A 16144-nucleotide genomic window follows, 5' to 3' on the forward strand; every position below is an offset into this window, starting at 1 on the left:
TTCAATGGCCGCTATAATCTTGTTTAGGTCCTGATGGGACCGAGTGTCCGTGACTGGTAAACGGTCACGCAACTGCTTTAACCACAGGAGGGCAGCCCGATTAAAGAAAGAGGCAGAGGAAGAGGCCCTAACGGCCCAGGCTGCTGCCTGATGACTTTTAACTAGGGTTTGCTCGGCACGCTTGTCTTCCGGGCGAAGGGTTTCCTCTGGAGGTCCTGTTACCACAGATGGTCCTGCTAATGCAACTACTGGGGCATCAACTGTGGGGATCTGCAATAATTTAAGGAAGTTAGGTTCCAAATTATACAAGCGGCGGTCCAAGGCATTGGGATTAGGACCAGCTATAGGAGTGGTCCATTGTCTATCCACGACCTCCACAAAAAGTTTGGGGGCAGGCACCTCTTCTGACTCAATCACAGGAACTGAAAACAAGTCCAAGGGTGGATCTGTGGTCCCTGAGGTAGGGTCTGGGGCAGTACGGGTCACCCCCAGCCGGGTGGTGACCTTGGCCTTGTGTAACAAGGACCGAAATAGTTGTGGATTAAAGAGACCCACAAAGGAGGGTTGGTCTGGGACCAAATCCTCATCCTCAGAGAGGTTCTGATCCCTGAGGTCCCCTTCATCCACTAGTGAAGCCTGAGATGGTGAATGAACTTGGAAATCTTCAGCTTGAGTTGTGGTGTAGTCATGCACCAAATCCTGACTAGTCTGGGATGCTGCATAATCTGAGACCCATGAATGGGTTCGTGTCTGCCTGGAGGCAGTAATGCCCCTCTGAACAGCAGCTGCAATCATATCTGCCATAGCTGCAGGGTCGTTAGGCACTGGACCAGGTTCCTGATGGCTTACTGGCCCCTTGGGAATATTGGCCCTGGAAGACACTGTTGCTGAATCCTGTAATGGAGGGGCTGCAGGTAAAACTTCCACCTCTGATATGGAGATAGGACAGAATAAATCAGTGGAAGGTTGTGGCTGGGATGAGGCCACAGAACCATCCGGTGATAAAGAACTCACTGGAACCCCAGAAGCCTGCACAGAGGACTGAACTGGTGGAGTGGTGGACTGTTGTTCCTGTATAAGATCAGAGGATTCCCTCACTGCCCTTGCAATAGCCCGATCCATAGCCTTTTGGCGTTGCAGGGCTTTCTTTTCAGAAGTCTTGGAAATTGCCTTTTGGGGCTTGAAAATAGAGGATTGTAGTGCCTCTGATCTCAAAGGGGCCTGAGAACTAGAAGAACTAGGCCCTGGTATTGGGCTAGTTTGATGTTGCTTTCTCTTACTAGGCCGGGTTGAGGGAACGGCGGCCATCTTGGAAGGCTGTGACTGTTGGTTTAGGCCTCTAAATACACGTGGGCAAGGCCTGGATGAGATGGCTGTAAGCCTCTAGAGGCCCAAGGCGAGGCCTATATCAATCACAAACCTAGGATAAATTAAAATACAATGAGGGAAGAGGTCCCAATCCCTATATATTCCTAGGGCCTACCCAGTAATTGATCCCTTTGCCACATGGCTACTACAGAACTGGGGGTGGCTGAGAAGGGGAATAATACTCACACACTGAAGGCCTTAAAAGGCAGCAGAAGAGCCAGCCGAAGAACGGAGAAGAGGCTCTGCAGGGTCACCAGAGCGATCGGAGCGAAGCCCGGGAGCGCCCACAAGGATCCGACGACTGCAAAAGAGGCCCAGCAAAGGCCTTGATCAGGCTGGGGCGATCTGCAAAACGCCCCTTAAAACCGCCCCAGAGCTCAGGCAGGGGCTGGCTGGCTGGCCTAAAGCCTTTTCTGGCAAGGCCAGGGCGATTGGGAAGAACCCAGGAGCGCCCGAAGAATGCCTTTAAATCTGCAGCTGTGCCTTTAAATCTGAGGCTGTGCCTTTAAATCTGCAGCCTCTGAATCTGCCAGCCACGGGGAGGCGTAATAATCCTCTTCAGCCTCCCCGCTCTATATCCAGCAGCTTCTTAACTGTCCCCAGTGGTATCAGGCTGAATCGCTCTTCTCACTGGGGGGGGGGGAGAGCTCAACCTGCAAAGGGAGCCTCAACCCCAAACCAGCAGCCGTGGAAATAATAGAATAGGGCTAAATCGCCCTCCTAATAAGAACTAAATTTCTTACTTTGCTTTCTGTAGAAACCGAAAGGGAAGCAGCTCAGAAAATTGCGTCTGTCCCAATCAGATCGAGTCTGAAAGCTGGAAGGCACCAGGAGGAGGAGGTGCTTTTCAACTAGCAGACTCGATCCCATTGGATACAGAGCGCGTCACTCCCATGCCTGGCTGCTGGTCCCGCCCTGCTGGAGAATAGAATTTTATTGGCCAAGTGTGATTGGACACACAAGGAATTTGTCTTGGTGCATATGCTCTCAGTGTACACAAAAGAAAAGATACGTTCATCAAGGTACAACATTTACAACACAATTGATGGTCAGTATATCAATATAAATCATAAGGATTGCCAGCAACAAGTTACAGTCATACAGTCATAAGTGGAAAGAGATTGGTGATGGGAACGATGAGAAGATTAATAGTAGTGCAGATTCAGTAAATAGTTTGACAGTGTTGAGGGAATTATTTGTTTTGCAGAGTGATGGCCTTTGGGAAAAAACTGTTCTTGTGTCTAGTTGTTCTGGTGTGCAGTGCTCTATAGCGTCGTTTTGAGGGTAGGAGTTGAAACAGTTTATATCTAGGATGCGAGGGGTCTGTAAATATTTTCACGGCCCTCTTCTTGATTCGTGCAGTATACAGGTCCTCAATGGAAGGCAGGTTGGTAGCAATTATTTTTTGCCTAATTAATTATGCATAACCCTTTTTGCCTCCAAGTTCATGAACACTGGTTCCATACTGAAATGTTAGGCAGTATTTTCCCACTTTAAACAATGTAGTTTCTGACTAAACTGTTCTTTAGCTGGACTTTTCCATTGAGTAATTTTAGATATAAAATTTCCTTAGGTAAATGACCACTGGAAAAGGAAGATTATGATGGTACTATTTGGCAACACTTTTACTTTGATTTAATGAGACTTCTAGTGGAATAACCTTGGTCAATAACCTGCATCTTAGTAGTGAATAAGTCTGATATCAACCACACAATTAACAAATGTATATATGTCTCTAAATCACCCTGAAAAAGTGAACCTCAGCAAAGACTAAAGTCCTGGGAAGGTTCTATAAATAGGCTGGCTTCAGAAGTCCATTTACTATCAGAAGGGAATATATTACATATATTCTGCAAAGTTTATAAACACCCACATGTCGTATATGCATTATCTATACATATACTAGTTATATATATGTTGTCTCTGAATTTTCAACAACAAAATCTCGGAACCAGTGGCTATTTCAGGAATACAGGTGGAAAGAAATTTCAAACCAACAAAAGAAAAGAAATCAGAAATTACCACAAATAAAAATATGTCTTCTTGTTCCACAGAGCAAAATTAAAAATCACACAAAAGCCACAGTCATTAATCTCTAGTTATGTTTTGTTGTCTAAAACTATATAGTCTAAATTTAGCAGATACAAGCACACACATATCTCTGAAGGCAGTGTCCTACAGAGTGAGCAACAAATGATGAAAAGGTCTTGCTGATATGAAACATCTGCCTAAACAAAAATTTTATTATGTCAGTAACAATATTAATGGTGTTGAATGAGTTGCAATAAAAGAGAAAAAAAGGAAAACAATGCTCTGTTCCTGATCAAGGAGAGATTCAACCTAAAAATTAGGAGAAATTTTCTAACAGTGAGAACAACCAAGCAATGGAACAGCTTGCCTTCAGAAGTTGTGGGAGCTTCATCACTGGAGACTTTCAAGAAGAGACTGAACTGACATCTGTCAGAAAGGGCTGTGATGGCGAACTCTGGCATACATGCCAGAGGTGAAACACAGAGCCCTCTCTGTGGGCATTCGCACCATCGCCAGCTGCTCTTCCGGGTTCTGTTGCACACATATGCAGCGGCCAGCTCTTCTCTTCTGGGTTCTGGTGCTCCAGCATGCACCTGTATGCTCCAGTTTTGGCACTCAATGCCAAAACGGTTAGCAGTCACTGGTGTAGGGTCTCCTGCTTGGGCAGAGGGGTGGATTAGATGACCTACAAGGTCTCTTCCAACTCTGTTAATATGTTAATCTGATAACCTATTTTTTCTAAATAGCAACGTATTAGCTTTAATACAGAGTATTTCCCTATATCATTTTTCACTTTTTGATCAAAGGTTGATCTGCAGGGAAGCAACTCTGCTACTTAGCTTATTCCTGCTCACTCAACTCACTCTACTTCCCTACTAAATATGTACAGATACAGTTGCCTGGTGGGCAGAGTAATCTTTTTGGATTCTGTAAATAGTAATGAAAGTAGCATACAACAAAATGAATAATAAAAATTGAATAAACTTTCTATATAAGAACAGAATGACATGTCACTGCTTTAACAACCTGAAAGACTTATAATAGGAAATAGAAGAAAAATGAAGGAAACCAGACAAGGTCTTCCTTTGCATTCTGCATAAATTCTACAATTTTGCATAATGGAATGAAAATTGTCTTTAGGCATCAATCTTTTGCTCAGCAATTCTAATATGTGTTTTTGCATGAAATTTTAATCTATAATAATTAAGTTATGGAAAATGCAAAAAGGGTTACAGGTAGTCCTCAACTTATGATAGGTAAATTTAATGACAAAAGTTATGATGGCTTTGGAAAGGGTCCTTTATGGCCCACAAAACACTTCTGGCCATTCTAAAATGTCAAGTGTTTCCCCTCTTCCAATGCTCACATGATGTCAATATTATGATTGCCATCTGTACACTTTTTTGCTGGCTTTTCAGTCAATGGAGAAGCTGGCAAGGAAGACTGCAAGTGGAGGGGATGGAGGGGATAAGAAATCCTTCAGTAGGCTCCATGAACAGAGCTGAAATGCTGAAGATTTCAGCTTCGTTTCTACAGATAGAAGGGAGCGGAAATCTTTTTGCAGGTTTCAAGAACTTTTGAGAATGAAAAGGCTGAGAAGAGCTGAAGCACTCCATCAGGCATCCTTTCACTCTTAAAGACCTGATGTTGAGAGGATTTCAGTTCCATGCAGAGAAGAAATCCTTTGGCAGGCAGTTCTGTAGTTCTTTCTGTCCATTTAACAACCTGGGAAATTGCTTAAAGACACCTGGGATTGCGGCATTGCAGTCATTGAGCCAAGCAGTCACGTGGGTGTCTCACTTGACGACAACTTTACTCAATGAATGAGATTCTGATCTCAATTGCGGTTGTAAATTGAGGATTACCTGTAATCTATACAAAAACAACATCTGCTACAAAAGCTATTGATAATACTGAAGTACAGGTACCAACAGCATTAGTTGTTACTGTTAGCTGTTGAAACAGCAATATTAGTTATCTAATATTTCTTTTATTTCTTTTATGTACACTGAGAGCATATGCACCAAGACAAATTCCTTGTGTGTCCAATCACACTTGGCCAATAAAATTCTATTCTATTCTATTCTAATATTAATTAGATAATTAGATAACAGGGATTTTTGTTTTTTGTTTTTTAGGCACATGAAATATTAGCATTATTTTAAATAAATTGTGAAGTCTGTAGCTAGCTAGTTCAAAAAGGAAAGCACCATTATCCAGCCTGATCCATTTTGCTTAGGCACTAACTCCTTTTGTCACCTGAGAACTGAACATTTCAATCAGCTATGACATAATAAAACAAGAAAGATACATGGGATTTGAATCTGGGAATTACTATATATAGGATGATCTCCCATCCAGTAAGATCAGTGACAGAATGCCAATGAAGGCCTGATTGTAGAAAAAGTTTATCTATAGAGGCCTCTTATAAAGTTTCCTTAGTATCATTTTCCTTTTGCAGAACAGCTTGCCTTCACACATCTGGAGCACTTCTTCCATGCTGGTTTCAGCAGGAATGGAAAAGCTTGAATATTCAATAAGGCCTTCAGGGGATGTTAGCTAATGGATGTTATTATAATATTGGTCTTTTCTTTCTCTCTCTCTCTCTCCCTCTCCCTCTCCCTCCCTCCTCTCTCCCTCTCTTTCCTTTAAATTTCATGCACTGGATTTTCTTATAATTCATTCAGAATCAATATGAAATAGCATGCGTATTGATATCTTAAAAAATAAATCAAACCTAGCTTCTACACTAGCTGTTTCATGTAGCTATTAAATGTTTTTCTAACATCTACCATAACAGTATCTTTTCAGAGATATTGGTCTTGTTGAATTATACTTATTCTACAATATTGGTCTGTTCAACAATATAAACCAATACCCTCATAACAATTTCAACCCCCTGCAAATGTTGCACTAAATTGAATTAAAACGAGAGACCAGCTGATGCAGCTCTAAGAAATAGCACCTTGACATTTTTCTTGTTCTGGAACAAGAGGAGGGCCACAACATTGCAGCTCATAGTACAAGCTGCAATTATAAATTACCATCCTACAGTTTCCCACTTTAAGGCTGTCACTATACTTGTCAAGCATGTATAATTGCTGCAAGGGCCTTCACAATCACCTTCTTCACTATTCTACAGAGCCACTTGATTCTGCAGCTGTCACCAACCCTTGTTAATGACACCACATCATCTTCTCTATTCATTTACTTGTTGGCCAGCAAACAAATGGACACTGGCAGAGAAGAAAGGAAGTGAACAGTAGGTACAATATTTGTCATGATCACTATATCCATGATGGAGGAAAATCAATTTCTGTTAATCAACAAGAGTGACTTATTACTGGTTATGACTCCTGGCTGGATGACTGTACTGATTTGATTATGTTGGAAGAAAAATTAGTAGCAAGAGTGCACTGTCTCTGTCTCTATCTCTTTTCTTCTTGTTACTGTTATTTTATGAGAATATTAGTAAGAAAAACATACCTTGATCAGACAAAGAATGAAGAAACAAGTTTCAGAAATATTAAGAAAGATCTAAGTAACCATATTTTTCATTTAATAGATAGAAATAGGAATAAGAATAGATTTTGACTCATGGTTGCTATGGATATAACCTAATCCTATAAATAATTATTACACCATGTTTTATATTAACTCTAAGCCCACAAACTGTATAACTATATCATATGCTACATGTTAAAACTACAAATTTCAAAGAAAGTCATGTTTCCAAAGAAAAATACAAAACATGATGCTTTTTTTAAGCCAGTGAGAAAAATTGTTTCTTAAATATTTAATTTTATGGCTCATAAACCCTGTAATTTAAAAAATAAGAAGTTTTCTATTTCTATCTATTGTGTAATAGTTATAGTGAACAAAGTCACTAAATCAAAGTATCTTTTTTCGATATTTGGAGAAGATTGAAAATTTAGTATGTAACCTATTGCAGCGTTCTCATGTGCAAACCAATGCCATTACTGCACTCCCAGTCTACATGCATTATAATCTTCTCCCCCAAGAAATAAATTACATGAATGTACTTTACTGAATTTAATTACATGAATAAATGAATGAATATATCTAGATCTATATCTACAGCCATTATAGTTATTTTGTAAGAAAAAGAAATCAAAAGCAAGAGCATGAAAGTATAAAAAGAAACCATAATCCTATCCATCCGTCCATCCATCTATTCTCTCTGCGTTTTCATTTCAGAAATATTCAGAATACTTTCCTAGTGAGAGGTGCCAAATACTTTCCTATAATCTCCATATTCCCCATATTTTACTTCCTATGGGTCTAAATGTTGTCATTTCTCCCAAAATGAAAGACCTCTTCCAGGCCACCATTTGTCTTGAATTGATAGATGATTCCCTCCACCAAAAAGAAAAACAGTGGCAACCCTCCACCATCAGCAGAAGTAAGCTTTATTATTTTATTTATTACAATTACACCCAAATTTTATTCAGGAACAAGGCAATATATGAAATGTTCCTTTCTCTACTCCCAAAATTTCATTCGTAGATTGTTTAAAGTTTTATAACTGGCCAAGAATGAATGAATGAAATGAAATGGTATTCTAATCCTAGTTCAACACCTTAACTACTATACTACTGATTTTTTTAAATAAATCAGCAATCTTTCTACATTTTAATCATGGTTATCAGGCCCAAATGGCTTGGGAGTGTGTCAATACCAATCCAACCAGCAAAGATATGTTCTGTTTAATAAAAACATCAAAGGAAGGACTTGGGAATAGAATAACTGCACCAAATCAGAGAAGTCTTTAACCTGCATATTCATATTAGCAGTCATTAACTTGCAACCCAATAAGCAGAACGAGAGATAAAGAATGAGAACAATGGTTAAAGCTAAACAACAAAACAACACTGAAATGAAATAAAACACTCTTATGAATTGTATTTTTATGTATATTTTAAATTTTATTAGGATTTATGTTAAAAATATTCAAATTTTTCTTATCTCAAATTATTTTTAGCAATTGTTCAGCTGTTATCAGAATGTAGATTTGTGGTTACAAAAGGGAACTAAAGGAAGTAAGTTGCCCAATTTCACTTAACAATGTCATAAAAATCCATTTTTTCCTTTATGTTGTCTTTTACAATTACAATTGTATTTTACAATTAGCACAGGGGCCCCCCAAGGCTGTGTGCTCTCTCCACTTCTCTTCTCTCTGTATACCAATGACTGCATCTCCAACGATCCATCTGTTAAGCTACTGAAGTTTGCAGATGACACAACAGTGATTGGTCTCATTCGAGACAATGACGAATCCGCATATAGACGAGAGATCGAACGACTAGCCTTGTGGTGCAGCCAAAACAATCTGGAACTGAACACACTCAAAACCGTAGAAATGGTGGTAGACTTTAGGAGAAACCCTTCCATACTTCCACCTCTCACAATACTAGACAACACAGTATCAACAGTAGAAACCTTCAAATTTCTAGGTTCTATCGTATCGCAAGATCTAAAATGGACAGCTAACATCAAAAACATCATTAAAAAAGGACAACAAAGAATGTTCTTTCTGCGCCAAATCAGTAAGCTCAAACTGCCCAAGGAGCTGCTGGTTCAGTTCTACAGAAGAATTACTGAGTCTGTCATTTGCACCTCTATAACTGTCTGGTTCGGTTCTGCAACCCAACAAGAAAGACAGAGACTTCAGAGGATAATTAGAACTGCAGGAAAAATAATTGCTACCAATCTGCCTTCCATTGAGCACCTGTATACTGCACGAATCAAGAAGAGGGCCGTGAAAATATTTACAGATCCCTCACATCCAGGACATAAACTGTTTCAACTCCTACCCTCAAAACGACGCTATAGAGCACTGCACATCAGAACAACTAGACATAAGAACAGTTTTTTCACGAAGGCCATCACTCTGCAAAACAAATAATTCCCTCAACGCTGTCAAACTATTTACTAAATCTGCATTACTATTAATCTTCTCATCGTTCCCATCACCAATCTCTTTCCACTTACGACTGTATGACTGTAACTTTGTTGCTGGCAATCCTTACGATTTATATTGATATATTGACCATCAATTGTGTTGTAAATGTTGTTGTACCTTGATGAACATATCTTTTCTTTTATGTACACTGAGAGCATATGCACCAAGACAAATTCCTTGTGTGTCCAATCACACTTGGCCAATAAAAAAATCCTATTCAATTCTATTCTATTCTATTTTAACAAATCAGTTTATTTTCAATAAATTGGGGGGCTGTATCACTCTAAAAATGATCTGCACACAACACCAAAGGCAAAGTCTATGACATAGGATACTTTCTATCCAACTCTATATAAGGGAAAAAAAGAGAGAGAGAGTGGGAGGGAGGAGATTTATAGAACTTTTCAGAACTACTGGAAGTACTAGCAACAGTCATCATCATCTTCCTAGTGTTATTCCCACAGGTGCAGGGTCCAGTTTTTGGGTCGATTAACGCTATTTTGCACAATCAAACATGGCATCCAGCTCTAACTGGGCAATTTTCATATCAGCTTCTATTGTGTCTTGCCATCTTTGCTTCGGCCTTCCAAGTGGGCACTTGCCATCTCTATTAAAGTAGAAGGTAACACAGACCCCAGTGTGGGATACTGTTCATAGGAAATTACCACTGTAGGCGTTTCTCCTGCATTTTCTCAGGTATTGCATCAATGCTTTTCTCAGGTATTGCATCAATGCCCTTTTGCTGCTCTTCGGTGTCATTGCCAACATGGTAAAGAAGAAAAACACCTAACAACCAACAAAGCATGCACATCTTGCATTAGCAACAATGATTTTACTATGTCAGGTCCATTTTTTGTGCATGTCTAAAATCAACTTCCTATTTAAGGCACAGGAATATTTTATTTTAAAAAAATAATATTTATGTATTAGTTCTGCTTTCTGAATTTACAAGTCTGAATTGTGAAGGAAAAGTTAAATGACATGGGGTTTTTTTGCTTGTTTTATTTTGACATTTTAAATTTTAATCACCTCTAGATAGGCAGCTGCAAACTCGTGTTTAATGACAGCATTCCTGCCTTTAAATCATCTTCTGAATGCATTTTACAGAATAGACCATGACAATGCTTTGAAGCTTTATTCTCTTTTGTAGTTACAAGTCATCACAATGGCTCCTCTAATCAAGTTACTGTGCATCTGCCTGTCACAAATAACCCAGTAGCAACACAATGTGTTGCCATAAATCTTTCAATAAGATGCATAACTTTATTAGCTCAATATTTTTGAATTGATTACATTACTTTAAATAACAGCTTTCATTTACTCCTTCACTTGGGGGTCAAATGTGCATGTTGAACAGAAGCTGTACATATACAGTATTTGAAACTGGTGATCTCATCTACTATTTTAAATGTTCAAACTGAACAAAGGATCCCACCCTCTGGCTAGACATTAAACATTGGATTTACAGCAAAAGTATACCTTATCTTTTAAATTCCACGTTTCTCTATCTTCTTTTAAGTAATAATTCCATTTCAGATGATACATTTTCAGGAATTCTACATGACAGATAATTATAGTGATGCATCTTCGTCCATTTTTCCCCTTTGGTCCCAACATTATTAAATGCAAATAGAGATGATTATATATTGATAACTTTTAAAGTAGTCTCCTATGAGATGAGATGAATTACTAGTGAGTATATATGAAAAGCAGCTATTTAGTTTTCCTAATATCAATAAGAAATTGGTTTGACACTGCCTTCTTCCAGGATGGTAACTATGATCATCATCATTATTTAATTTGTCTATCCTACAGCCTTTGCATTTCTACTGTTCCCCTATCCAAATAATGATCAATAAAATAACATTAATTTAATTGTAATCGGAGACCAATCACAGTACACAATTTAAAAGACAGACAAAAAACCTCAATTAATTATAGTTACTGTATGGGAGCCTATGGTCTCCATAATAGATAGTACACTAATTTCAGTCAAGATAAAAAATCTTCTTTGTGAAAGGATATGCCTTCTCTCAGGGAGAATGCTTTTCTAGAGGCCAGATCAGAATCAATTTGCCTCTTCAGCAATGAGGAAAACTTATCAAAGTGAATGAGATACTCCTCACAAGATTTTTAGTCAAACTCTGAGACAGTACAGTCTCAATTTAACCTCAAAAAAGAAAAAGAAAGAAAGAAAGAGAGAGAGAGAGAGAGAGAGAGAGAAAGAGAGAAGAGAAGAGAAGAGAAAAGAAAAGAAAAGAAAAGAAAAGAAAAGAAAAGAAAATGCAGCTAAACTCTAACCAATCAATGATGTCTTTTATAGGGCTGGAGTATTATTCAGCTAAATGTATAAAACAGAACACTGATCCAGGACGGATCGAAAAACCTGTTTGTTCAGAAGCCAAAATATTTTCTAAATACATTCAGTATAATACTTTATAGTATAGATGTCAGGCAAAAAGTTTGCTAATAATAAATTAATTGGATGATACTTGACAGGATTTTGTCTATTGCCTTCTTTGTATATTAGGAAAATGATAGAATTAGGCCACTCTTTGGGAGCAATAAACACTTGTTAATAGCAGTAAATAAGAGGAGTAATACACAGGTCCACCAATCAAGATTATTTTTCACAAATTTTGGAAAACATCATATCTTTAGGCCTTCGCAATATTTCAACCGCGAAATTAATTTTGGATTTCTGTGAAAGAGAGAGAGAAAACACAGAGTAGTTTTATTTTGTGTGTCTCAGAATCTTTTCACTTTACTTTTTTAGTAAATTAAATGTTTTTCATAAGAGCAAAATAATTATACAGTACAATGGGATTTTGTACATAGTAGGTTTAAATTACCAGTCATAACTCAAATACAGACCTTAATGAACTAACTTTTGTAATTGTTGTTAGAGTAACAGCAAGATTGGGTTGGTTAAACTTATGGTGATTTTCAGAAAAGTAATAAAAACCAGTCATGCGTATTTCTGGTTGTGCCAATAATATGTTTTGAATGGTGCAGCTGCAATGATTCAACTCTTTCTAGTGCAGCACTGTGAATCATATTGGCCCAAAGTGTCTATCAAATAAGGGATAATTTGAAGAGGTTGATTTCACTCTGTAGAGTTGAAAGAAATGGTAAGTGCTCACTGTCAAGGCTGAAAGCTATAATAAAGTTTAAATACTACAGGACAGAATCATCAGAAATTAATATATAGTTTACGACAGAAGTTCCTCTGCAGCCCTAGAAGGTGAATTCATCCTCAATGTCATCTAGATTAGATTCACTGAGGACCTCCAAGCTAAATGCTGTCACCAATTGAAACAATCTTCATCCCCATCCCAGCAGATACCCTTTAACTTTAGATTTCTGGGAAAAAATCCACTAAAAAAAGTAACATGAAATGTTAATGTGTTGATATAGGGTGATTGTTGGATTAAAGACATTTATAATTAATATTGCATTGGGTCTGGACCATTAAAATGAAACAAACAAACAAACAAACAAACAAGCTTTAAAATGATTTAAGCGGTGGCTTAGTGGGCAAGACACTGAGCTTGTCGATCGAAAGGTCAGCAGTTCAGCATTCGAATCCCTAGTGCTGCGTAATGGGGTGAGCTCCCGTTACTTGTCCCAGCTTCTGCCAACCTAGCAGTTCGAAAGCACATAAAAAATGCAAGTAGAAAAATAGGGACCACCTTTGGTCGGAAGGTAACTGCGTTCTGTGCACCTTTGGCATTTAGTCATGCCGGCCACATGACCACAGAGACATCTTCAGACAGCGCTGGCTCTTCGGCTTTGAAGCAGAGATGAGCACCGCCCCCTAGAGTCAGGAACTAGCACGTATATTCGAGGGGAACCTTTACCTTTACCTTTACCTTTTAATCTCTGTGAGTTTGAGAAATAAGACTTGGGGGAGGGCAAACAGACTTTAATAAAGAGAAAATTAGTCAAACTGATGTTTAAAGAGAACCTATAGTTAACAAATTCCACTTCAAAGTAAGTAAGATGCGATCATGCAACTGAGTAGAAATTAGAATGCTTATAACCCCAAGAACATGACCACCTTTTAACTGTACATTAGAAGTACATTAAAATCTTTTAAAATCTTTACAGTACTCCAGCATCAGTGTAACTCATAAGTACACACCAATTGTTCTCATTATTCCTCCTTTCCATTTGTGTACATATCTGTTATATACATTGTCATTATTGTAATTTCATAATTGTATATAGAAATAACTCAGAAATAGATGGGCACAAGGAATAAAAATGGGCTGATAGGCTCCTGCAGGAATTTTGCAGACAAAATTGCAGAAAAGTATGAAAGATTTAGACAGCATAGGCTATAGAAGATTATTTATTTATTTGTATAATGTGGTGGGCATCCAACATAAAGGTTCTGGGTGGCTTTGAAAAAAAAGACACAATATAACAAAATAAAAAGTTACACATGGTCTGAAAACAAGCATCTATACTGTACCAAATACATAGAACAGGGATTCAACCATTATCCTGTCCCAAAAATCTGGGAAGAGAATGGCTTTTAACAGACTTCTTACTATCATCAGGATGGAAGCCATATAAACCTCCAAATAATCCACCCCACCTCCAGAAGACAGGTATCACTACAGAGAGAAAACACTTCTTGGATCCTGTCACATAATACTACTTAATTGATGAAACCTGAAGCTTATCCATCATACTGACTAATGGTAGAAGAAGTTGGAAGAGCTCAGTTATTACAGCAAAGACATGGGCAAGGGCTAACTGTGGAACAGATCACTAACTGCTAATAAGTAAGTTTAAAGTTAGCTGAACTGGAATAAGTAAGCCAATCATATATCCTCATTTTTAAGAAAAATGTCAGAAATCATTTTGAAGTCCTGAATCTCAGTGACTTGGAACTAGAGGAATAAACTATGAAATGAACTTTAAAAAGTTGTTAAGAATAGATACAAACACTTCTGAGTTATTCCATTCAATTACCACTTCAGATACTTTTTTGTATTTTGTTCTTTATTGGCTATGTTACCTTTTTCTAATGCACCAATTTCCTCATTTCTCTTTTCATTTATTGTTTTCATCAAGTTTATTTCCTATAATAATATTTCTTCTTCTTTAATTGTTTCCTTTAATAAAAAGTTCCTTATGCCTCAGTTGGCACTTAACAAAATGTGAGGATAGCCATTATCCTAAGTATCTCTGAAGACATTTTAGAATAATTCACGAAGACCATCTATTAAGATAATTTGCCATTAGGGTAAAATGAAACACAGAACCTAAGAAGTATCATCACCAATTAAAAACTGAATCAGAACACAAACAACTTCTTTCAATTTAGATTGTAATATATCATATTTCTATCTTTGATACCAAACCTTGAAAATAAATAATGACAGCTTCAGGGGAACAAATGCTTAGCAGGGTAAGCTAAGCCTTTTCTCTTATTTATGCTTAGCCTCCTATTGCTGTTTTTATTAAACTATATAAAACCATTTGCTCCACCAGTAGCTTTGTAGAAAGGAGGAATTCTTTGTAGAAAGGAGGAATTCTATCTTGTTTCCCCCTACAAAGCAACTACCATGTCACATACCTTGGAATAAATGGTCATTTCATCTTAAAATATTGACAACTCATTATATCAAATATCTTGTATTCCTTATTTGGAAAGCATGACATTTATCTGTAGCCAACAAAATGTATCCTACTTTCTATCCAGAAAGGGAGAAATTGCTGAATAAAAATACTCAATATTATTAAAAATACTTTATGTTGGAAAAAAAGTATTTTAGTAAATGTTAATTTTTCAGTTAATATTATTTAGAATGTATTTAATTTTTTTTTCCTTTAGTCTTCTTTTAGTTCTTATATGGGACATTCATTATAAATAAACAATTCACAAGACAATCATGCTTAACAGTTTTCCTAAATTCGGCACAAGCTTAGTACAGTTCAGAACCATATGCCCATATGGTTTTGTTTTATTAGAACCAGATTCTAATAAAAGGTATGGCCACTAAGTTTAATATAATTTATTTACTTCTAAGCATGAATATCATAATATGATACCTATAATGTATAGGTATAGGTAAACCACAAGGATGCCAAAATGATATCACATAAATGCTACCATCACATTATTGCATATGCCTCCAAGCATATAAGACGTGGCATTTATGTGTTTTCAAACCTGTCTTATCATTTGTTTCCTTATCAGATGCCCATGTATACAGATTTAACAGTAATATTAGCATAGACATTCATACCCTTCCCTTCCGTTCCCTTCCCTCTTTCCCCTTTACTGCAGTAATAATAAAAAAACAGGTTGTAGCCAATTCAATGCATTGTATTCCATGTTGTCATTTTTTTGTTCAAAATAAATCTACAACAAATATCAGTTTACACTGATATTGAGCTGTAAATTCATATACAGAAGAAAGGTTCTCTTAAAAATGCATTATCTGCTATAGAATGGACTATGATACTAGCTACATGAATAACAATAAATTTATTTATTATTTATTTATTTACAAAATTTATTGGTCGACCCTCTTACCACAGGGTATCTCTGGGCAGCTTAAAATCACATGTATACCCACACACACAATTAATGCCAACCACTAAAATCCAATTACAAATGGGGAGGGCAAGAGCAGGATGGGGGTGGGAAATGGAATCTACTGTTACTTGATCAACCAGCTCCACTGTGATGCTCTCCCACTAGGGCTAAATCAAATCCCACAGCTTGCTAAGCAACTTACTGTA

At 37.4% G+C, this 16144-nt stretch overlaps 1 protein-coding gene across 8 annotated transcripts in view; it reads right to left on the reverse strand.

Annotated features, from left to right (window-relative positions):
• The window catches only part of ROBO2 (roundabout guidance receptor 2), a 668594-nt gene that overhangs the window by 367144 nt on the left and 285306 nt on the right, over nucleotides 1-16144 (reverse strand). The gene's annotated exons all lie outside the window — the stretch shown is intronic.

The sequence above is a fragment of the Ahaetulla prasina genome, chromosome 5, assembly GCF_028640845.1.
Source record: "Ahaetulla prasina isolate Xishuangbanna chromosome 5, ASM2864084v1, whole genome shotgun sequence".
NCBI lineage: Eukaryota > Metazoa > Chordata > Lepidosauria > Squamata > Colubridae > Ahaetulla > Ahaetulla prasina.